This window comes from Siniperca chuatsi, linkage group LG1 (assembly GCF_020085105.1).
Source record: "Siniperca chuatsi isolate FFG_IHB_CAS linkage group LG1, ASM2008510v1, whole genome shotgun sequence".
In the NCBI taxonomy this organism is placed as follows: domain Eukaryota; kingdom Metazoa; phylum Chordata; class Actinopteri; order Centrarchiformes; family Sinipercidae; genus Siniperca; species Siniperca chuatsi.
Genome location: NC_058042.1, coordinates 7168660 through 7192712, shown reverse-complemented (window position 1 = coordinate 7192712; position 24053 = coordinate 7168660). Strand labels below are relative to the sequence as shown.

The window sequence follows — 24053 nt, the reverse complement described above, 5'->3', positions numbered from 1 at the left end:
GACTCAAGCTGTTGCTTTTCAGGCTAGCTCATATCCTTTGACTCACTGTGTAAAATAGAGACAGTTCTGACTAATAGACAGCAAAGCACGGACATGTGCTGGCACTGTGTCCGTGCACATGTGTGGCTTGATTGATCTTTGAGAAACAGGGAATACTCCACCACAGTGAACCTCATGTGAACCTGTCTTCACGCCAGAAAAGAACTGAACAGTGGGTGTTTTGTCATTATTTCTGTGGAGACCAATAAGAATTTAAATGCATTCAGATTTCAACATTTTCAGAGAAAATTAATGTTTCTGTTTGTGGCACTTTCTTTCCAAGTGCTGTACCGTATAACATTTATTTGCAAATCCTCAGATGCCAAAAATGATTCACCCACATAAAACTGCAATGAAACACAGTCACTCACTGAACTTCATTTATATGCTCTTCAGGAGCAATGACTTCAGTCTGAACACACAATTGCACATTTTGTTCTTTATCAGATCAATCTTTAAACAGCCACATACAGTAGCTAGCTTAGCATTAAATCAAAAATTCAACATTTAGGGAAATATGCTAGTTTGCTTTCTGGTGAAGAGTTAGATGAGAAGATTGATACCACTCTCATGTCTGTATGGTGAATATGAAGCTACCACCAGCAGCTGGTTAGCTTAGCTTAGCACAAAGACTGGACACAGGGGGGAAACAGCTAGCCTGGCTCTGATAAATGGCAACAAAATTCGTTTAATGCAGTTTAAAAACAACAATTCATCTTTTTACAGGGGATTATGTGCAGAACTATTTCTTGGCTCTGAGCAGTTGCCAGGAATGTCGCGGCCAAGAAATTGTCCGAAACATAACCCTTTGGATAACAGTGAATTGTTGTTTTTACACTTTGTTTTTATTGTGCAAGTTAATCAAACGAAATATAACATGTTAATTAGTAAGCTTTAGCGGTGCTGGTAGGCAGATTTTGTTACCTTTGGACAGAGCCAGGCCAGCTGTTTCCCTGTGTTTCCAGTCTTTGTACTAAGCTAAGCAAGCAGGCTGCTGGCTGTAGCCTTATATCAAACGGGAAGATATGAGAGTGGTATCGATCTTCTCATCTACCTCTCTGCCAGAAAGCAAATAAGCGTATTTCCCCAACTTCCCCAGCTATTCTTTGAACATAGCTTGCAATATGGGTCTCCATGGGCAAGTTAGATATTACAGTATGTACACATTATAGCATGAGTCTGCATCCTTCACTCTCAGGCAGTTTCAGTTTCAAAATGTGATACTAGACTTGCTTGTATTTCTAAATATTGAGGCAGAAATTGCTTTGACATGAGTTTGACAAGCAGTGTCTCCACAGCTTGCGATAAATGACGCTGTGCTTTGACAACCATTAAAACTTTATCTCAATCATCAAGCCTTTTTAGAATATGATTTATTTTTTGTACTTTATATTATGTTATACCACCACATACTCATATTCTGAGTCCAGTAACAAAACCAATTTGAAGCCAATTACCAGCCATAACACATAATTTATACCTTATCTCCAGTTACATTACTTACAATTATTACAATATAATTAATTTAATTTGCATTTTCATTACATCCAAATCCACATTTAAGCATAGCAGTAGTTTTATCTATGAGTGACACTGGGTTGTTTTTCTTACGATGTTTATAACAGAGAAAATATATCATACCAAAATTGACAGGGAAGCAAACTGAATGGAAACCGGATGCTTGTTGATAGCTCTATACTATAAAATTAATAAGACAACTGCATTTTACAAAGACAAATCTACTCAATTAACAGAGCTATGGATGAGATATCAGGCATTTAAGAGCAAAACCCCCACAAACCTCTATATTAAGAGACTTTGAAGCTTGGCTGCAGTCGAAGTAGTCCTGCGTCACTCGTCTTCCTCTGAGTGATCAAAAACATAATGCACGTTGTACTCTGTCCAATGGTGACTTCAACGATTTAACTACACAATTACTGCTATAAAAGACACAACAATGACGGAAGGGACCTTTACGGAGGCTTTGTATGAAGGAACTTTTGAAGTTAAATTAGTAGCAGCTTTGATATAAATCCCTGGTAGCTAAATGGATGGTCTTAATTTTAATAGAGTTCATTTGTAGCACAATATCCTCAGTTCATCTAATGATTCTTGTTATTGTAAAGGGAAGAATGTGTGCACTGGAATACTCATAGCAAATATAACTGTAGTAAATATAGTAACACAAATAGACACATTTGTTTCCAATAAACAAAAGGCAAGGTTGTGTGCAGAATGAATATATACTCTAAAGGGAATTCAAATATACCATTAATGATACAGACAATGACTTTTTCTCTAAGCATAGAGGAGACCTGAGATGTGACCTCTTTCCATCTCAAAGCCTCAGCCTAGAACTTCAGGAGAACTATGATCATAAAATGATAATGCCTTGCATATGCAGTCAGGGGTGGCGTCATTCGGTACATGTCTCATTCAGTAGATAATGACTTAAGGGACTGTGGTATTTTAACTTGGGAAGCATAAATAATTCACTACTTCATTCATAGCACAGGAAATTTGGAAAAATAAACATACACAGCAGCCAGTTAATTCTGCACAACTCAATTTTATGATGCACTTCTGATGAAAACATTTACCAGTGAGTCTCCAGAGCCAGATTTGCTGATTGCGGTTTTATGCACACCAGCAGGATTGGCAAGGGTCTAACATTACTAAGCGGGGTTGTTTTTAAGTCATTGTTGAAGTGTGCATGTCTGAATTGACACAAGTTGGGTGTGTGTAATTAGTTTGCCTGTCACAGAGGGTCGAAAGTTTTTGTTGACTGATAACCGTGTCAGTCTCCTGCAGATACCCAGTTATAGAGGCATCCCACATATCTATCAAACCTTAACCCTTTTGAGGTACATTGGGCTGAAGACAGAAAATAACAATGATTCAGTAATTTCTCCAAAACAACAGTCACATCTAAAAGCTCTTAAGTACCTTGGCTGAAAGAGCCCATGAAAGCTTGGGGATTGTCACGTTTGACATGTCTTATCATTAAACAGGATATTATGTTACGACTTTGCATCCAGAACAGCATCTCCATCTCTCTCTCTCTCTCTCTCTCTCTTACTTTCCCCACATTTTCTGTCTCTCTTCAGCTGTTCCTATCAAATAAAGGCAAAAAGCCCAAAAAATAATCTTGAATAAACGATGGTGGCCTTTACCATCCTTACTCAGAAGGACACGGTAGAAGACAATGTGTCAGTATATTTGAGTCTTAGGCAGCGCTGATGATGATTTTGACAGTGTTGTTGCAATACAAAATACACTCTGATCCATGTTACTGGCTCTAAAAATGATATATTTGTTTGGGTTGGCTGCATCCCCTGGCTATCACATCTCTCACCTGACTTCTTCTGCCAGGTTCCCTTCAAAGTGAAAGAAGCAATGCACTAAAAGGCCATTAGAAGAGATACTTTTGTACAGTTATGTTGAAATTATTTGTGAAATGACAGGTAAAGACATATCTTCAATGTACTGGTGCCATATTGGGTACAACTGTAACATCTGAACGATGTTGTTTTATACATTTTTAAATTCCTGCACTGACAGGTAGTATACCATACAGCACTATGTGTACTCTCCCAGTTCTTTCTTTGCCAATGTGCAAGAGAGTATGAAGGACAGCAGCCTGTCCAAGGGCATATCCTCAAACAGGCACAATGAGTTTCAAATGTTAACCAATGAATGGACTGAGAAGTCAAATCATGGAGGACGGCATCTCCATGTATAATTGGATGTGTGCTCAAGATAATAATTTCACTCTGCACCAGCTGCTGACAGGACTACAGCAGGTTTTTAGTGTAGCATACGGTTATAGTTTTGCAGAAGAAGCTGTCTGATCTGGTAAGAGTCTGGTTTCAGTGATTACTCTCTGTCAAAATGGGATGCCCTCTGCCCTGTGAGGTTAGGAAGTTAATGGAAAATCGAATCTTTGAATCAACTCAATGCTTTCCAACTCTGCCAAGGCTGCACTACCAACCAGACAAAGTGGGCAACTGCCCCAGGGCTCCAGACCCTCAGGGGGTCTGAGGGCGCCAGGTTTACTGTGTGTCAATTGGTTTGTGGTAATATCACGAGTTGCAACTTTGTTTGGGATTATACACCATCGAGGTACAATATCCCCAGAATTAATAAGCACCTTAAGGTGGTTCCTGCATTATTACCCAATACTGAGTCAAAATCGCACTTTTAATCCGACACATAGCAAATAGTCAGATAGTAGAGCTCTAGGCAAAATATAATCAAGCTGCCATGTGTATTCTGCTGTGCGCACTGCACATAGGTATTTGAAGGCAACCGGGTACATAGACAATGCAAAGAGAGTAGGAGGAAGGGGCCTGGGGTCAACAGGAGCCAACAGCTCATTTTAAAACATTCATGCAAATGTAGTTACGCATATACCTTTATTTTGTAGCATTACTATATTCTCGCAGCTAAAGAAAAAATATGCAATTGTTAAATACCACTTGCAAAGTAGGATGAAAAGTAAAAATCATTAATTGTAAAACCCCTTCTGATTCATTTGATTCCCCCTCTAGATTACAAGTGAGAGAGAGAAGCAAAGAAAGAGAAACTATGAGATTACCCAACTTAATAAAACTGTTAAGATACCAAGTTTTCCACCCTGTGCTGCACTGAGTGGGCGTTAGCAGTAGCAAAGACAGCAGTGCGTGTTCCAAATTGGGAGAAAAATGGGTAAAAATGCAGAAAACCACATAGTAGTGTTGTGTCATCTTTCAACATTGGCCAAGCTTGGACAATTGGTTTTAAGAGGTTTGGAATATGCAGAGCTGATGACACACAAATTCATTTAACTCAGAAAAACAAATTAAGCTCTATGTGCTTACAGTATGAAGTGGAAGATGACCAATACAAAGGAGAGAGACAAAGCAGTGATTCAGAATGAATACAACCACATTGTCACACAGAATTTGATCCATCCAAACTCATTAGTATAAAACATAGGCTGAATATGAGTGTTTATGAACAACACTCAACCATCTTTGCAAACAGTTAGATTAATCCAAAGCACTGGGCAGATGGGCATTTTTCACAATGTATTAGGTGAAAATGAAGAGATGAGTCAGATCTACAACAGACACACACACAGTTTCAAAGAGAAGAATGGAATAAGAATCGGCTTAACTGAGAAATGATTCAGTTTACCACAGTGAATCAGTCTGGCAGTGTGTTGGGATAAATGATACGAACCATAGAATCACTTGGACACAAACAGAAATGACTCATACACCATATTGCATCGAGGGCTGTGTGTAAATCACGGGCTGTGATAGGGACAGGCGCGAAAATCTCCAAAGCTACAGTATGTCCAGAATGGCAGACCAAATCTAAGCCAGACTGCTTTTATTGAGGCTTGCCGTTAAAAAACACATGGTTATCGATTTTTGCAAATCAGGTTCAAACCCCACTCATAAATGATTGAAAACCAGTTCACATCAAAGTAGAAGTGTGTCTCAGTTTGGCCTCAACGTTCAAAATGTTCTATATACCACTTGTGACACATATTGATGCCAAATCCAGAGTGCAATTAGACGGCTGTGACTGCAGCATGAAACATGGCTGCATATCAACGTCCTCCGTCATCACTGATTCTGCCTGATGTGACAGAAGAGTTAAGCACCGTGACTAACTGCTATGGCCTCAAGTGCAGGAGGATACATCTGTATTCCTCATCTAGCCTGCAGCTTTCTGTTTTGGTTTTATTTCTTAGCATACAGTGCAAACTCATGCTGTTACCACAGCAACCATTGCAGATAGGTCAATGATGCTTGAACCCAGAAAACACACGCAATCACTTACAAATAATGATTAGATTTGATCTTTGTAAAATCAGCTTCGCCTACCATCTGAACATGTAGTGTAACATCCACAGAAGTGCTAAGAGATAGTGTGGGCAAGCTAGCTTAATCAGTGGCCTCATTCAAGAAGTTGTCCACCCGGATAACGGCCTTTTCTCCCTCCTGCGGTCGGGAAGAAGGTACTGGAGACACCAGGCCAGCACTGAGGGACTCAGGAAGAGCTTCTACCCTCAGGACACCCCCCAACATCCACATATATTAATTACTATTCCTATTCTATTTTTCTATTAAACTCTTTAATGCACAAATTGAAGGAACTGGCGGGATTATGTTTCACTGTGATTGTACCTTATATCTTTACATGTGACAAATAAACTGGATTGATTGATTGATTCAAAACTCTGAACACAGGGACTTTTGTTATATAGACAATTCATTTCCAGCACAGAAGTCCAATAGTAATGCTCTAGATCAATAAGACTGTGCCCCAGAGCACACTTCTCCAAATCCCCCATTATTACCAAAGGCTCTATCGAGGAGAACTGTTCATCTGGTGAGTGGAGGATGTGAGCTGAATGAAATTCAGTTGGTACTTCTCAACCTCTTGAACCACGCATGTTTGTTTTACCTCAGAGAGGTTATTTTCCATGTTCAGCTGACTCTTGAACCTGCTCTTCTCTGACAGGGATTGTTCCGTACTGTGTCCTTCTCATTTCAGCTGGTGACCTCATGAAACAGTTTTACCCTTTAGCTTTTATGAGCTATGTACAGCCATGCTGTGGGTTCACCAGGCCAACAGGTGCTGAACTGCGAGCCTGGCCTCTGGAGTTGGCTGTTGTCATTATTCTAAGCACAGTTTTAATAGTGTTGTCCTTGACCTTTGAAACAGTAGTAGTAAAAGCAGCCTTACCACAAACACACAGAGCTACTAAATTGTCCTTGGTGTACTACACCAAGGTCAAAAATGAACTTTCAGACTCTTTTAAGCTAAACAGGGACGAGTAGTCCTCAGAAAAATGGAAATTTGAACATCTCCCATGAACTGGGAAAACTCCATCTGAATGAAGATTACGTGATATGATTGAAAGATCCAGAACAGCTATTAAATGGACCTTGTGTTGAGATTATTTTGTCAAGGTATTGTGTTGTCATGAATAACACAGCTTGTCTGAACCCTTGCTTTGTACTTTAAACACCTCCACCATGTTGAGAATATCATTGTGATTAGTTAACCCTTTCATCTTGTAGTTTCTCAATGAGCAGTGTTAGCAATGCTTCTTGGAAGTTCTGACTCAGGACCTGTCTCTAAAACTGAATGCCTATGATGAAAGGGCTCAGTTCTAGGGTAAAGGCAGATTTGGTCCACAGGTAACTTTAATACAACTGTCAGAAAATACAGTTTTTAGGGTTAGGAAGTTCTTGGTGGATTGCTCCTAAAACAATTTAGATTTTTGTGTAGCTAAACAAGAATGATTTTGTCTATACACAGCCTAAATAAACTGTCTAAATAATAACACAGGGCATGCAGAATATCACTGAGGAACTGTGTAGTCTTAAACTTTTATTTTCTTGAATAAAATGCCTCTGCAGACTGATAATGAGTAACATTTTGAAGTCAGGTAATCATATGCAACTCGGTCTGACTACTGAACTTAATTAGGTCATCAAGAACCATGACAATAATGTTGGCTGGTATTGTTGTTAGTCCTTCCCCTTTAAATTGGGCATTCACATATTTGTGGAAATACAGGATTAACTGTTGGCAAAAAAATATAAACATGACTCTGGATGCTGTTAAAGGAATCATTGTCTAGCCAGTATTAGAGGAAGGAAGGCAATAGTCAAGTTAGTGCTGAAATTCCTGAAAGAAACCATGGCTGCCCTTTAATGAAGCTTTATGCTTTTATTGCCGTGGCGCAGGGGTCTGCAGCATGTAATTACACAAGAACACTAGCCCACGGAAAAGGTCACAGAAGGTGGGAGCCTGTGCGAAGAGCTTAAACTTAACTGTTACACTTCTGACAAGTTAACTTACACATGAGAGAGTGCACTCTTGCATCGCTAATTGAAATGACTCCCCAAATTACAATCAAAAAGTCATTTAGATGTGATTTGAAAGAAGAAAAAACAAGATTTTATGAATGGCTCACATATGTTTCTCCTTTTGTTTCCCCCCCTGTATTTGCATAATAGGTTAATTTGTAAAATGATTAATTGCTGCTCCTTTGGGCTGACTGAATGTCTCTTTACAGCTTGAGATGATTTAAAAATTGCTCTGACCCCAGATCAGAATCATCTTTAAGAGATATGGTTATATACCAGGTGGGAGTGAAATTATTGTAGAGCTACTAATAAAGCACTGCAGCTACTAAAACCTGTGATTAGAGCTGCTTATGCTGTGTATATAAACTGTATATACTGCAGATTTTAAAGCTTCCATTTAAACACAGTACAATGGAGTTGTTGAGTGCCTCTTGAAACTCTGCCACGTGGTCACTTATTTTAGCTCAGTGTGTGTGCATGCTTTCCACATGATGTAAGCAATTTGTGTGGTAGTTGGCAAGACAGCTGAACCAGTGCGGTAATCTTTGGATCGTGCTGCTACATGAATGGTGGCTGAGGCTTTGTGAGTATCCTGACTGTCTGCCTGGGTGCCAGGCCGCGGGAATGAGCCCATCTGTCTGCCTGTGAACGACACCGTTAATGCCTACATTGTATTTGACTGAGACAGAAATTTCAGTTGCATGAAACACTCCCCTTTCCCTCACAGCCCCAGGCACACCACTTCAACATGCAGAGAAATCTACTGTACCTAGTCATGGTTGCTAAGCTATGATTGGACAATCACTATTTGGGGTAGGGGTTTTAGCGAATGGTCAGAGAAGCATTGACTACTTTTCCACCCTATAGTAATAATAGTTACATAAGATCTGTGTGAAAATGCTGCCTTTGAAAAACTGTGACCATACAGTAGTGTAATTCTCTAAATTTATCAGGATTTAGCTCCATCTGGCCATTTGGCTAGTAAATGTTAAACACTGTCTACAACATCTGTGTTGCAGTTTTCTCAGAACACACTTCAAAATGTGCCCACTGTGCCCACACCTTATTAAACAAATTTTTATTGAATGGTCATTCAGTAATTAGGTTTTAAGCTCTGTACCTCATTATTCATGTTGTTTTATGTACTTTGCATGTTAAAGTTGTTATGGTTTGCTTTACTGATATTGTGACTTTCTGGTTTTGATCCTGTAATTTGTCTTTTTAATTACTTTTTTGTATAAGGAGGTAATTAACCCAGTAAAGAACTCAAGGTAAAATACCTTTTTAACCTTGGTTGTAAACACACTTGATAGTCAAAAGCCCTTTAGTCACTGCACAGCTAAATGATTTTCCAAGGTAACCATAAAAATGAGCATATGAGGTCAATATTGTGGTTTTGGTGTCATGAAACAAAGCTTTTCCAAATCTGTTCTCCCACAATGAACTTGAAGAGGTGCTGAATACGCAACTCTTTCCATTTGTCACCAAAACACTGAATGACTCCAGATTCTCAAATGAAATCGAGCCTTTGGGACATTTCCTGGACACATTAAGTTATAGCTGGACATGTCAAAAGGACATTTATGTAGAATGATCTAATCAGTTGGCAAAAATACCTTGAGGTGAACATTGAGGTATTATAGAGGAAGCTCAAAGATTATGGTGAGGTCAGCCAGTGGCCTTTTTGTTCCACACCGCTGTGAAACTACAAAAACTGGCAATAGCTTTCCTCCTGTCTGACTTCTAACACCTATTAAGTGCTAATGTGGGCTCAAACTTACAAAAATCATGAACATCTCTAACAGGGTAAATGTTGCTTGAGGTAAGTGACATTTTCCCTAATATCCAAAGCAGTAAATTTCACTGGGAGCAAACATACTGAACCACAGAATGCCTTTACAATGTTATTATAGTTTTATGGGGTTATTTAAACAAACATAATCAAGTATTAAATATATTTAAATACCAGCTAAAACTAAATTTTACCCATCCTGGCTGGAGTCTGAAACGTTTTGTATTTTTTATATGAGGTATCTTATTTTATCCAATTTTCTTTGAGGTCTACTTTGGATTATATGTGTAGTTTTTGGATGAAATTGTAGATTAATGGAAACATTTTCAATATATATGGTGGCCTTACATGTATATTTGGCCTATTCCAGAAATTCCTGGATGTTACTGTATGTTTATTGCATTTGCAAGATGTTAGACTGTATGTGTAATTTTGTTTCACTACGCAAGCATGTATTTGGAGCTGGGAGTGATTTGTTCTCCTAACAGACAAGCGAGCCTGATATGTGAAAAGTGTTGCTCTTCAACTTGCAGAAAATACTTAATAAATATCACTTACTTTTAAGTTGGTCCAGAGCTGAGTTTTTTGGTGTGTGGCAAGTCCCTTCTTCATTTCAGTCCAAACCTTGCTTTGGATCACTGAAAGTCAATCTGACAGTGATTGCATTTGGCACAGGGCCTTCTGTTCAGATCTGCATGTGCACCAATCCCACATAATTCTGCAACAATCAAATGCCAGAATAAATGTCCTGTAATAAAACATTGCATCAAAATTCTCCCTTTTTCAAACCTAACAAATGTGAAAAGGTTTGTGCTCTTGAATCCAGGCTTTCTTCAAGTAGTGTCAGGTATGTGTAACCAACATAAACAGTCCCACCTCATAGGAAAAAATGCCTGCACACTGAAAAGGTAGAAGAGGATCTTCAGATGCAAAAAATAATCAATATATTACATGTGCAAAAGGTGTCAAAAGTAAAAAAAGTGTCAAAGTAGGGAACGTTTCAGACTTGGGACCATCTTCAACACAGTTTACAGACCATTTAATTGGTGGTGGTGGCTTTCTGAAAAACCAAATTGCAGTGCAGTCAAGAAATGCAATATGATTTTTTACATACTCATTCACCAAAATAATTTACAGGAAAGAGAAACTGGTTCATTCTACTTGAGTTAATGGTTTTGTTGCACAGAGAAAAACAGACAGTGACGTCTGTGAAGGCTGTGAAAAATCTCATGGATTACATCAAGGACCTCATTCAAGTGAACCATTTCCAACACAGATTGGACACACTGAGCGTCCAAGAAATGTCAAAGGAACAATTGAATTAAATCCAATGAATTCCTTTGTGCATCTTTCAAGATATTTTCTCATAGGTCTGATGATTCTTGTGTGTGATGTGTTATTGCTGTGTATCGCTCGCTGTTTGTGTGTGAGTCTGGATTTTAGGGCGGCAGACGTTTCAGCTCAAGACTGGATGGTGATGTCATCCCTGTGGAAGGTCTCAGTTTTTCTGCTTTGTTCCAATGAGGACTGAGCAGCAATGTCATATTGAAAAGGCTGGGGCTCAAACACCAATTTTTCGTCTTTGTATACTCAGCTTCACTCAGCAAAGTTACCATTAATATTCACAGCACTGCACAGTAAGGTTTATGTGCTATTTGTCAATTAAAAACATTAAGAAACTGTGAGACGTGACCTGATGAATGTCAGTCCCCTGCCAAAGACTGTGCATCTTTCATGTCAAGCACATTTGTTTGGTGACAAACTTATTTAAAAACAGCAGTTACCTGCCAAAGCTGCCAACAGTATTTATTCATTCAGTATTTTTAGCATAAAAACAGTCATTTATAATATCATAAATACTTTAAGTTATTAAATATTTCCCAGAGAGCAGCCAGAATCCTTCAAGATTTGATTTTAAAATAAAGTGCAGGACATCTTTTGTTTTTGTGCCACTATTATTTGATGTATGACACAGTATGACACAGTTTTAACTCATAGCACAGTCATGCTGCAAACATCCTGTTCCACCTTATGGCAAACGTGTTTTATTGGGTCGGGATCTGGGACTTTTCAGGTCACTGGAATAAACTAAACGAAATGTTCCTGGAGTCACTGAGAGAATCGTAACATGCACTCAGAAGCATGAAGCAGTGAAGCTGCTGCACAAATAGACATTGTTATGAGAGGTGTGTTTTATGAAGAGGTCTCTGTTATCAGGGGGGCAACAAACTGAGTGGAACACGAGTCTTGGTTTGTATTTTTTGTTATTTACAATAACTGTTAGATCACAGATGGCTTCTTACAGAGTAACAGTGGAATTGTTTTGACTTATTTTAACTTGGTGATTTTTAAATTCATTTCTGTTTTCACTATGCAACATATTCAGCTCTGTTTCTGTTTATCTCACTGTGTGTACATAGCAGAACAGACGGCAATTGTTGATGGGCCATTTTGAAGGCATTTAGGCATGATGACTTACTGTTATGAAAACAAGGGGAGATTATTATGTATCCATTAGAGATATTGTAATATTGTAGAGTGTCCTATTCAAGGTAACAGTAACTACAATAAACCAGCTCAGTAACCTGACCTTCTGTTTTTAAATATTATATATATGGCTCTTATCTTTTCACAAAACCATTCTAAATGTTTCACATCGGCTGTGTTTTGTCGTTCGTGTCATTCATTAGTTTCAGTTAAACCTTCTGTTGCTAGTAGCAACCGCTGCTAACAAAGCTCCATGGCAGACAGTTACAGTTTAACTGAAATTGTTACATCCAGATCCAGATCAATCAAGTATTGACAGGCATCTTTAATCCACCCTTGTTGGACCATTATCTGTAGATGCTGCTCTTACTTTATTGTAGCTATTTTGTGACTGATGTTTGTAATTTGTGATTGGTAAATTAGTTTTTCTGCAATCACTTTTGTGCTAACCAAGCTATCCATTATACTATATGTCTGAGCCTAATGCGTTGCTAATACAACATTATGAGTAGCTGTTAATGCAGCTGTTGGTGTTATGTTCCTCTTTAGTTTTACTCTTGTGCTAGTAGATTAATTGCTGTGTTGTACTTTCTATGGGGACTTGATGTTGTTCTTTCACTGGTGTTGCATTGTTTCTTCCAGGCATGAGCAACAATCTAACTACAAAGGTTAGTCTATACCTTTTTCTTGTTACTGTGCCAATTTAATTTTTAGAAAACAGCCACTAGCCACTCCTCACACCAGGCTGCCTTCAGTGCTGCTGCTCCTATGCACTAGAAAGCCCTTCCTGCCTCAATCTGCAATGCTGAGTCCATTTCGGTTTTTAAATCTGGATGCAAGACTCATCTTTTTAGCCAAACTTTTTATTGATGTGGAGTTTTGGTTGTTTTCTTTATGTAAACTTTCCTTGGGTTACGTGAAAGGCACTTAAAATTGAATTTCAGCAAATTCTACTTAAAGTATAAAAATTTAAAGTACTCATTATTCAGAAAAATTATCCCTTTCAGTGTTTAACTAATATATGACGTTTTTGGATAAATATTACTGCTGCATTAATGTGTATGTTGCATTTTACTGCTGTAGATGTTTGAGGTTGTAATTTTAACTACTTTATGTACTGGTGGGCAGTTTAATCTACAGCAATGCATCATGGTATATAAGATCATCATATGTTTGACGCGTTGCTGTCCTGTGAGAACAACGTATCTCTAAAAAGTCAACTGGAAGGAAGAGTATGAAACATTGTAATCTGAAAAGTAGCTAGTAACTAAAGCTGTCAGACAAATATAGTGGAGTAAAAAGTACAATATTTGCCTTTGACATGTAACGGAGTAGAAGTATAAATGAAATGGAAATACTCAAGTAAAGTACAAGTACCATAAATTACAGTACAGTACTTGAGAAGATGTACTTAGTTACATTCCACCACTGATTTTAGCTTTTTCTAACCACTGTCCTTGAATGAGTTGTGTTTTATCCAACACTGTTCTCACAGTGTCACAAGTGCTTCCAGTAAATATTTCAAAGGCCAACTCCTTGTCTTCAACCCTTATTGGAAGTGCGTTTAGCTCACAGCATAGCTGTGTTATTGTAAAGGCAGGGAATATTTGTAAATGCAAAATCTTTAGTACTACTAAGTACTATATATTATTTGCAGACTGTGTATCATGTCATTTTGTAGTTTTTAGTGATGGAACTTTGCTAAACCTGTCTGTCCTGGAAGAATCATCCCCTCTGTTGCTCTTCCTAAAGGTATCTCCCATTTTTTCCCGATAATGTTTTTAGTCAGTGATTCAGTTAGTGTCATAGTCATGTCATTGTGCTATTAAGAAGGTCAGACTATCAATATCATCCATCTACAGTCTATGATCACAGGTGAAGGTGTTGGTTGATGCTGACATCTAGTGGTAGAAAATGCATCAGCACCATCGTATCACTGTTGGAGGGGAAAACAATAATACAAATAAATAAATAAGTAACCTAAATAAATACACTGGATGAAAAATGAATGTTACACTGTGTTTTCCTACTCCCCTTGAACTGCTCATTCAGTTACCTCTATTGCAGGAGACAAAGAGTCACCTCTTCAAAAATTCAGCCACCTTCATTTGTTTATCCCTTGAGTTGAGGTGCAAAGACAACACTTTGCATTATTTATGGGTCATTTTGTTACTGTGACAGTTCATCAAGAAAATACATCATAATTTATTTAACGTTTGTATGCCTTTGAATTTTAATGTGAAACACCCAACAGCTTAATTAACTAAAAAATTGAGATTGCACATTTCATATCTTAATAAAACAGAATAAATGTGACATCCTAAAACGTGATTTAAATCTTGTATTTTACAAGATAAGTTCCTGAAAGAAACCTTTGTCGGCTTTTAGCACACATTATATTTGATGAAATAAATACAAAATGTAGCAGAGACACACTGAGGTCTTTGAGCTTGTGCAATAACGAAAATATATTAGCCACATTTACATTTTCAAAAGCAAACTCTTGTCAAACCCTCCTTCATGACGTTCAAATTTTAAAGCAACATGCTGTTCAGTGTTGCTTTGCTGTTCTCTACTGATGCAGGAAAACAAAGCATGTTTACACAGATTAAAATATGAAAGATTATATTAAAATTGGACACAGACACATACCAAACAATTTGTTAAAATAATTTTAAATACTTACAGAGAAATACTGTATGTTTAGTTACTGATTTGGAAATTTGGAAATTTATCATTTAGTATATTTAACAGTTCCTATTGTAAAAGATGATGTTTTTGTGTGATGGTTCGTATTCATAATCCAGAAAATATCACATGATCCTGTTAATGAAACTGGAAAGTTTAAATCACTCTGCCATTATTATTATTGGGGCGGCTGTGGCTTAGAGGTAGGTTAGCTCACATGTCGAAGTGTCCTTGGGCAAGATACTGAACCCCAAATCCTGAGGCCATCGGTGTGAGTGTGTGTGACTGAATTAGTTTATTTGTACTGATGAGCAGTTGGCACCTGCCATCAGTGTATGAATGGGATGAATGTGATATGTTGTGTGAAGCGCTTTGAGTGGTCGGAACACTAGAAAGGCATTATACAAGTACAGTCCATTTACCGTTATGAGTAAATGGTAAATATAAATGAGATGCTATCTGAACTAAAACCTGCAGACTTGGTCCTCACAGGAATCATTCGTAGCTCAACTTTCCATTTGTCATATGCTAATAATCTGAAAGTTGCTTGTTCCTGTGATACGTGGCTTTATCCTGATATTTCAGCCTTTCTTATGTCACATCAAAACTATAAAAGTGACAGAAACCGCTTTCAGTTCTTTGCTTTTGAAAGCCAGTGGTAGGCTTTGGGATGGTGACAACTCAGTAACTTTGAAAGTATCTTTTAACAGTCCTGGATGTCTTTTTGATAATTTCTCTTTTTGAATTATGTTTCAAAAAAATGTTCAGACAGAAAAAATAGCTGTTTGCGAAGAGTCTCCAGATATATAGACTGAAGCTTTTAAAAGTGCTGGTTGGCACAATAATTCAAAGCCATCATATTTGCCTGTGTATCAGTGTCTCAAAGGAAAATAAAAGATAAACAAACATCCCATAATACAGATGTTTTTTAGCCACTGTCACTTGGAGCCTGAGATGACTTTTGACACAAATATCAGCTGACCACGTAAAGGCATATCTTGTTTGTCAGACAGTGTGTGGTTTCGATTTTAGCAGACAAAAATGTAAAATTTAGCCAACATTCTGGTATTTGTTTTTTTATATTTTACATGTAGATTCTCTTCAATGGTATTAGTCATCCAAAGCAGTAGTTGCTAGAAAGAACGTGACGGATTTGTTTGTCCAAACAAGCTCTGCATACAAGTCAGCTTCCTTTGACTCACACACAGCCACAAATGTGAAGGAAATCAGAGTTTACTTGTCCAAATACACTCAAGTGTAAACAGAAACTGTGGTAACGCAGCTGTCCTTACACAGAGGTCAACATGTTTTAGATTAACAGTGGATCAGTGTTAAAAGGGTTGCTTATGGTGACAAACCCACAGAATTATCACCCAACTCTGTGGCTCTATGAAGCTTTTTAAACTCTTTTCATTGTTTCTTGCTGATTGTTGTAGTTTTACAGCACATTTACTGGATGGTTTCATCTGATCCCCTAAACAACCATGTTCTCAGCAGCAGCAGGCAGCTGTTTTCAGCACATTGTCTGTCGTTTGGTGCTGGGAAGGTAGCGTCTGTTTGACAGACTAAATTAACCCCTACCTGGTGAAGAAAATCAACCATCTAACTAAAGAGCTAGATTTATATTTTTTTTCCTCAGGAGTTGTGGACACCAAACCAGAGATAAAAGGGGCAGTGAATAGGCCAGGTGGACAGAAACACAATTCCAAAATATGCTAATGTTATAAATATATCAAATTAATAATATTACAGGGGAAATCATGATTAATAAAACCAGCAGCCCAGAGGAAAATGGAGTGATTAGTTTCAGTTTAGTACAAGCACGAGAGACACCAGGTGTGTGGAGGGAAACGCCAGGAGCCGGTGGACTAGGCGATGACACCACGTAGGTAGACAGGCAATCTGGCGATAGCTGGAGCAAAGAGCTGGGTATGTACACTGCCAGTTGTTGATTAGTGGATGGAGAACAGGTGGGTAACAGCAGGTGAGTTGCAGGTGTGTCAGTTCCTGATTGGAGGTTCCTCGGAGGCCGTGCCCCGTTAGCAGACACATACACACACACACACACACACACACACATACACACGATACACAGACAAACACAGACGGAGAACCAACAGGGGACAAACAATACAGAGACACTAGGAATGTATGTGTACCATGACAGAATACAACAGAATATGACCATATATAATAAATACATTAATATAATAAATAACATAATTAGACTGAAGTGTCATCATTGCTGTTGTTCATACAAACTTGTCCTTTGGCTCAATGTTTTTAAAGCCCCACTTGTTAATATTTTTTATAGTAACATTGGATCAAATGACTAAATATAATATGCATGGTGTCTCGTAATGTAAGAGAATCATCTCCAAACTCTGCTGCTTTATGCACCTTTTTGCCTGTTTTGGTTTTGTTGCACATTAAGTGTATGGTTGAATGCTACTGCTGTCATGAAGCCACATCAGGAAGCAGTTTTCAGCAAAAAAAAAAATCTTTAATAAACTCACTCTGACAAAGAGAAAGTCGACTATCCATCAAGAGGTGGTGGAGACCAAACCAGAGCTAAAAGGAGAGGAAATGGAGTTATATTCATCAGGTGACTAGAGACACCACTCCGAATAAATACTAATGTTGCTATGTGTCTGCTAGATGTGTAAATAGGCAACTGTTTGCTAACATGTTATCCACCTTTATAAGTCGGAGATGTGTTTTCAGCTTGTTGTGGAGTTCTTCTGTTTCCTAGTGGCAAAAAACAAACAAACAAACAAACAAAACAACAGCTTTAATGATATATGATATGAATATAACTAAATAATACAATTAAACTGAGGTGATGTTGTACATGACCCTTTCCGTTGTATTATTAGCTTGAATAATTAGTGTTCATACAAACTTGTCCTTTGCTCCATGCAGAGAATAACCTTGCTGCTGGCCGCACTCCAGTTAAGCTGTTTACATGCACCTTCAACACCCTGTAACTGAGTCTCTCAGCGTCCATTAATAAACCAGATTATTCTTGTGGCACCTGAGGTGTGCACCTGCCCACAGACACAACACTTTAACAGAAAAAAGACTGAAAGAAATGCAGCCATCAGTTTTGTCATTTGAAAAAATGATTATCTTGTCCAAAATGGCTTTTGGTTGATATCCAGATGCACCTTTGATGCCATACACATGAAATAAAAATTAGAAAGGAGCAAAATGTTGTTATGTCACAGTGACCCAATTCGTATCACAGTAGCTAGACCAGCTTAACCTGATTTCTAATAACAAATTACAGCATGTGACATATGTTCGAAACTCAAAACTAATCAGCACACTCTTCTACTTTCCACTGACACTATTAAAACACACATTTCTTTTATTGAGATCTTGAAAATCAAAGAAAACTTGTGAGCTGCTTTTCTGATGTTAAAGAGTCATGAGGAAAAAGAGATCCAGGAAACTATCGGCTCAAACTCACTATTTATAATGAAAAGCTGATAAGCCGCAGCCAATGCTTTTTGAGCCGGTGTCCCTTATGAAGGCCATGAGGCTGATATGTGTTGGATTCAGATCATATCCAAGTGCAATAAAGGCATTTCAAACTGTTTTGGAGTGCATTTCTTAAAACCCCTTAAACCTCACTGACCTGCTGTTGGGCCGGTGAGCAAAACTGAGCAGTGAACAAACACAGCAAACTCCTGCTGTGCAACCAGTTTCAATTTAATTTATTTTATCAGCATAATGCACTCAATATCAATACTGCTTTTCGTGGATACATATGTTAAAAACAAACTATCAAAATGCATAAAACAGTAGTAATAGATGCAGAGTCTGTTGGTCAAGTGTACTAGTGTCCAGATTTCAGTTTACATCTGAAAGCCTGTAGACTACTTTGTTCCCTTGTAGACTTGTCTAACTGATTCCAGATAGTGAGACTATAATACTGCGGGCTGTTCTTGAAAGCAGCATTTTTGGCTGCACTAAACACTGTTCAAACCCATAAAACTTTACTGTGGAGAACCCAACCAAGTTTTCCAAAGACACCAAATATGTCACTAAAATTTGGGGAAATGTGCATAAATGATGTTTATACACACCTTTAATATTTCTAGCTTATAGAATAGCGCAGCGATAAAAAACATGGCAGCCTGAGTTTGAATATTTCACTCTGTGTAATATTATATAAGTTCAATAAACAGTTGGTACAGGCTGATATAGAATATATATGATGATGAAGATAATTCAGCTCATGATCGATAATTCAAGTATCCTCCCCAGACTCGCACAAATACATCCTCAGACACACACACACACACACACACACACACACACAAACACAAATCACATACTCTCTGTGGGTTTTAGAGAGGTATCATTAAAGCTTTTTGTGAGCTCGCAGTAATGTAACAGTTGGCCATAACTGCGGACTGTAATCAAGCCCAGAGAGAAAGGAATATAGAAAGCCACAACGTGGCTCTGTTGGAAAAACAGCTTTACAAACATTTATTTTCATGGTTAACCTGAAGCCATGTTCTTTAGTTAAAACTGTAAGGACTTTCTTTTTTCTTTTTAAACCTAAATTGACACACTGTTCCTGTACTGAACACCCCCTGAAAGCCGACTGAATTAGTATGCAGGGATGTGCCAGGCAGCTGTTAGTTACTATAGTTATTCGAATGTCACAAGCATGTTATGAAATAGAGAACACCTTGAGTGTGATTACATGTCGTTACCTCAGATGAATGTGTCTTCTAGAGGCAATGTACTGCAAAATTTCATTTTCACTGACTCTGAGTCAAAAACCATTAAAACCTCCTGATGAAACCACACAGGATTTGACTTGGTAGAAATTATACACTTTTTATGATCAGCAGAGGAAATAAGAGAGAACAAGCGCAGTTTGAGTTTTTCATTATGCCTCTCCAAAGACTTTCAAAATGTTTCTGTTCAGACTGAGCCACAGAATCTTTAGCATACAGGGAAAACACTAATTTAATTTAATGTTTATCCAGAGCATGTGAGAGCTTAATTTTGGAGAACTTACTGGAAGAAAGAAAATCATTTCAATTCTGCACATGAAACTTTAATTCAAAATTATCATTGTGAAATTGAAAAGTAAACTAGAACAGCTGTAAACTGCTTGTAACAGCATGAAAACATTGTGTTTCATGAATATATCTTTAAACACATTTCTAATTTGAAACCAGACACAGACAAACATCCACAATGTGACCTGTTTTTCTGTCTGTTTTCATCTAATCAGAGCAAATTAACCTTAAATACAATAATAGCTAAGCTAAAAGCTAAAATTATGCTTTCTAAGATTCACATAAATGTACAGCCATTATGGGATTTGGCGGTTACATGTTCCCTCTCGCAGCCATTTCCCAAATTGGCTTTATCTGGTAGAGCCAAACCAGTCAAATCTCTGAAAAAGCTCATCCATGTCCACATATTAACACTTATTTTCTTCAAACGTCCTAAAACTGCTGAGGATATTTCCAGAGTGAGCATATCTTAATGTTACTAAATTATTAATCATACATTGGGAAATTATATCTCTGAATTCTTAAACTGAGCACATTACTGTTGTTGAGTGAAAACCGCATATTTGGGTGATTTTCATACATTTACTCCAGTTCTGCTCTGCAAAGCCTCTGTCAGTGATATCAGTCGTCAGTCACCATGTCTAGGGGAAATATTTAAATGATAAAAATAGGAAAAAGGGAACTGTACATTTTCCACATTGTGATTTTCTGGAATCTGGATTGTCAGTAAACTGTACGTAAACTGTTTGATTCTGTTGTCAGATGTATCAGCTATGCAGCATGTGTGACAATGCAAAAAGCATTTTGCTACTCAACAGCAAATACAATTTATGCAAAAACCTGTATGCACGGATGAATGAGTGATTTCTGTATTCTATGTTAGGAGCCCATGTGCATGAATGAGCAACGCGTATGACTGAATAAAGGACTGAACCAGATTTATTAAATCAAAGGGGAAATCTTGTCTCCACTCTCATTATTCACTCTACTATGGGTGTTTATGATGAGTCTATTTTAATAATCAAGGCTCCTGACTGAATTTATTTACCTATATGTATCTACAGTATGAGGCAGTCAAGATAAGAACTGGTTAAATTTGTCAGATGGAGAAAAGGAGATTCAGTGCTTCCTTTCCTTTATCAGAGAAAACACATCATCCTTTAGGTATAGAGCAACAAGTCCTCCAACCCACATGACCACATAGGTTGTTTGTTCTTACCCTCTAATACGACCCACAGGAGTGTTTCCTAAATTAGTGCCCCGACTGGTGACAGTTGAGGATGAGCTGTAAGGTGAGAACGGGCTGCAAGCGTACGTAAACCACATGACATAAGTCACATGACGTTAAACACATGGTTAACGTTGTGAAATGGCCACAGTTAGGTTAGGTTTAGGCAAAAAAACTACTTGATTAGACTAGAAAAGATCATGGTTTGGTTTAAAATAGGTACGTTACGTAAGTTAACTAACATAAGTTACATAAGTCACATACGTAACGTTATGTAACTTAAAACTTTAAATAAGTCAGGCTGACTTTTGGTTTCACATGGGACACTTCTTGTTTTTTCACAGATGAAACACTTGCCTCTCAGGGCTTCTGTAGAAACCAGAAGTTATGAGACAAAACCAGAAATGGCACAAACTTAAAAAGTGGGCAGTCCACAGAAGGTCAATATTAAAACTCCTTTTAGTTTGTAGAAAAAAGGGACAACCCTGGTGAAAATTGGTTTATATGTTGCTTCTCTCTGCCTACACATACTGTATGGGCTTTAACTAAACTATTTGCATTGCAAATATTTTGCAGTAGTGAGGGTGTCTTTTGTTTAATTTTAGCATTTATTTTGTCCTTAAATTTTCTGATAAATACAATCTTATATACGAAAAGTGTTTTCGAACAACATCATACATTATTGTTGCCTAGTCTAGTACTAACAGATATACTCTTAGCACTGTAGCGGTCTCTGTTTAAGTCTCCTTAACTTTTTTTTACCTCACAATATTTCCCACTGAGGTCAAAGTGGTCTTTAAAGGAAAATGGATTTATTATATTCGACTATTTGGATCCAGTTAGGAGAGATTACATAACGGATTGTGTAATGTGATGCATACTAATTTGTATACCTGCCATCATTATGACTTCCATTTTACAGATTCAGTTAATCTGTTACTGTACAGTGTTACTGCCAAAGACAAAACAAAAACAAAACTGTCTTTCACACTTCCATCTATCTGTCATGTTTGGTCGGAAAGCTGACATAAAACTTGAGTCATAAATGTGCCGGGTCACTGTTATAAAGCGCTTCATAATGTATTAACCAGGTTTCAAAGTGCCCCACCTTTTTACTTTTTCATGACTTTTGTACACTTTTGTTTTGCACCGAAGTCTAAAGCCTGTTTATGCTCTTTTCAAGATTTAGACATTTCTATTATTCACGTCCCTGATGAGGCTACATGATCCCATTAGCCTCAAACACTAGCAGGCCACGTGAGGTGCCAGCAACAAGCTGTCTGTGTGCTTGGGACAGTGAGCCACTGTTAACCCTCAGGCAGTATATCAACAACAACTCCAAACAATGAAACCTTCACTGCACTATTTTGAATAAATGTCATTTGGTTATGAAATGAAAAAGCACATGTTTTCTGCACATGTCTGACATGCATGTGAATGTTTTTGTTTTCTACCTATCAGTAGGTAATAATATGTAAAGCAGTTCAGTCAGGACCGTAGCTACCATTGAGCACACTGAGGTCATACGTTTTGGGTTTAGCAAGTAAACTGGGGGGGGGGTTACATTCTATAAATAAAAACGTACACATGGTGAGTATTTTATGAGCTGAGTGCAATGTTTTTTGACTCAATATGTTCAAATTTGACAATGGTTAGGCCAGTAAAATAATAAAAACATAAATAAAGGGTTTGGCATTCCTCCCCAGAACTGAATTCCTGACAGTGTGGAGAAGGCTTTGAAACAGGCTTTAGACCTTCATGTAGGGAGATAGAACTGACAGTATGTCTGAACAGTTAACTAATAAATACATATCTAATAAATCCAATTCATTGAAAAAATTAAGGGGAAGAGTGGGGAGGATTGTGTTAGTGGGACTAACATCAGTATTTCTAAAATCCTGGCTACTGCCCTGTCTGAAGTCATGAAAGTAAAAGCCCAACTGAAATACAGACTAATTTACTTTGATATTTCACATGTGGCCAAATCAGAAAAATATATGTATATAAACATTCAAATTAATAATGTGAAAATCTCATATCTCACTGAGGCATTTCAAATTTTGGTGAGTGTATGTGTATTATGTATTGTGTGTATTTTTATAGGCCTTTTTCACAGGGGACATTTTGAAATGTCACAGTTGCAAAGGCTCCTTCAGTTTCAGGGTCCTGGTATTGTGCTTGCTGGCTCACTGTCACACTGTTGTGGTTTACTGGTACACTAGCTACAATATAATGGAGCAATTGTTAATGTTATTAGGAACACCTGTGATTTTGTTACTGTGACAAGACAAAAAGTGGCCTATGCTCACATCTGCTGCAGGTGTGCTGAGGGTACCTTGAATTCATTAAGTAATATTAATTTTCAAATTCATTAACAAAACAAGTGCAACAACTCCATGGTTCTTGACTCACCAAAGCACACCAGCTTTGAGTGCCAATTCATCCGCCTCATGCTGCATGACTCAGTTAACTGAGGAATGAGACAAAAACAATCCCAGCTCATTTGACGCACAGTACCTGTGAGTCCACAAAGTCACACGTCACTTGGTAGCCTGATATAGACCAGAGACAAAGGCGTGGATGAAACCCGAGCTCGCCAGCCTCCTCTCTGTTGCCATGACGACAGCAGCCGTTTCCAGTGCCTCTGTGAGAAAAAAAACAAAACAAAACAAAAAGGCTCAGAGGACCTGTGGCCAGAGGCTCCACCCACTGGGGGAATTTACAGATCTAACCTGGCAACCCGGCATCCTCGCAACCAAAAATTAATATAATCAACTTATTTAGATGGGAACATGAAATGAGGCGGTTACAAATTGACTCATTCCCCAAACCCATCAACCCTCTTTCCCTACTCTTGTCCTAATTCATTTCCATCTCTGTCCTGTGTGGCCTTTCCACAGCGT

At 37.9% G+C, this 24053-nt stretch overlaps 1 long non-coding RNA gene across 1 annotated transcript; it reads right to left on the bottom strand.

Moving 5' to 3' along the window:
• Nucleotides 1-15232: 15232 nt before the first annotated feature.
• LOC122877359 lies at nucleotides 15233-24008 on the bottom strand. Its single transcript, XR_006378234.1, has 3 exons — nucleotides 23668-24008; nucleotides 17578-17628; nucleotides 15233-17451 (listed from the first exon to the last, which is right to left on the bottom strand). It is a non-coding gene; the product is annotated as an uncharacterized LOC122877359 (long non-coding RNA).
• Between the last annotated feature and the right edge of the window lie 45 nt (nucleotides 24009-24053).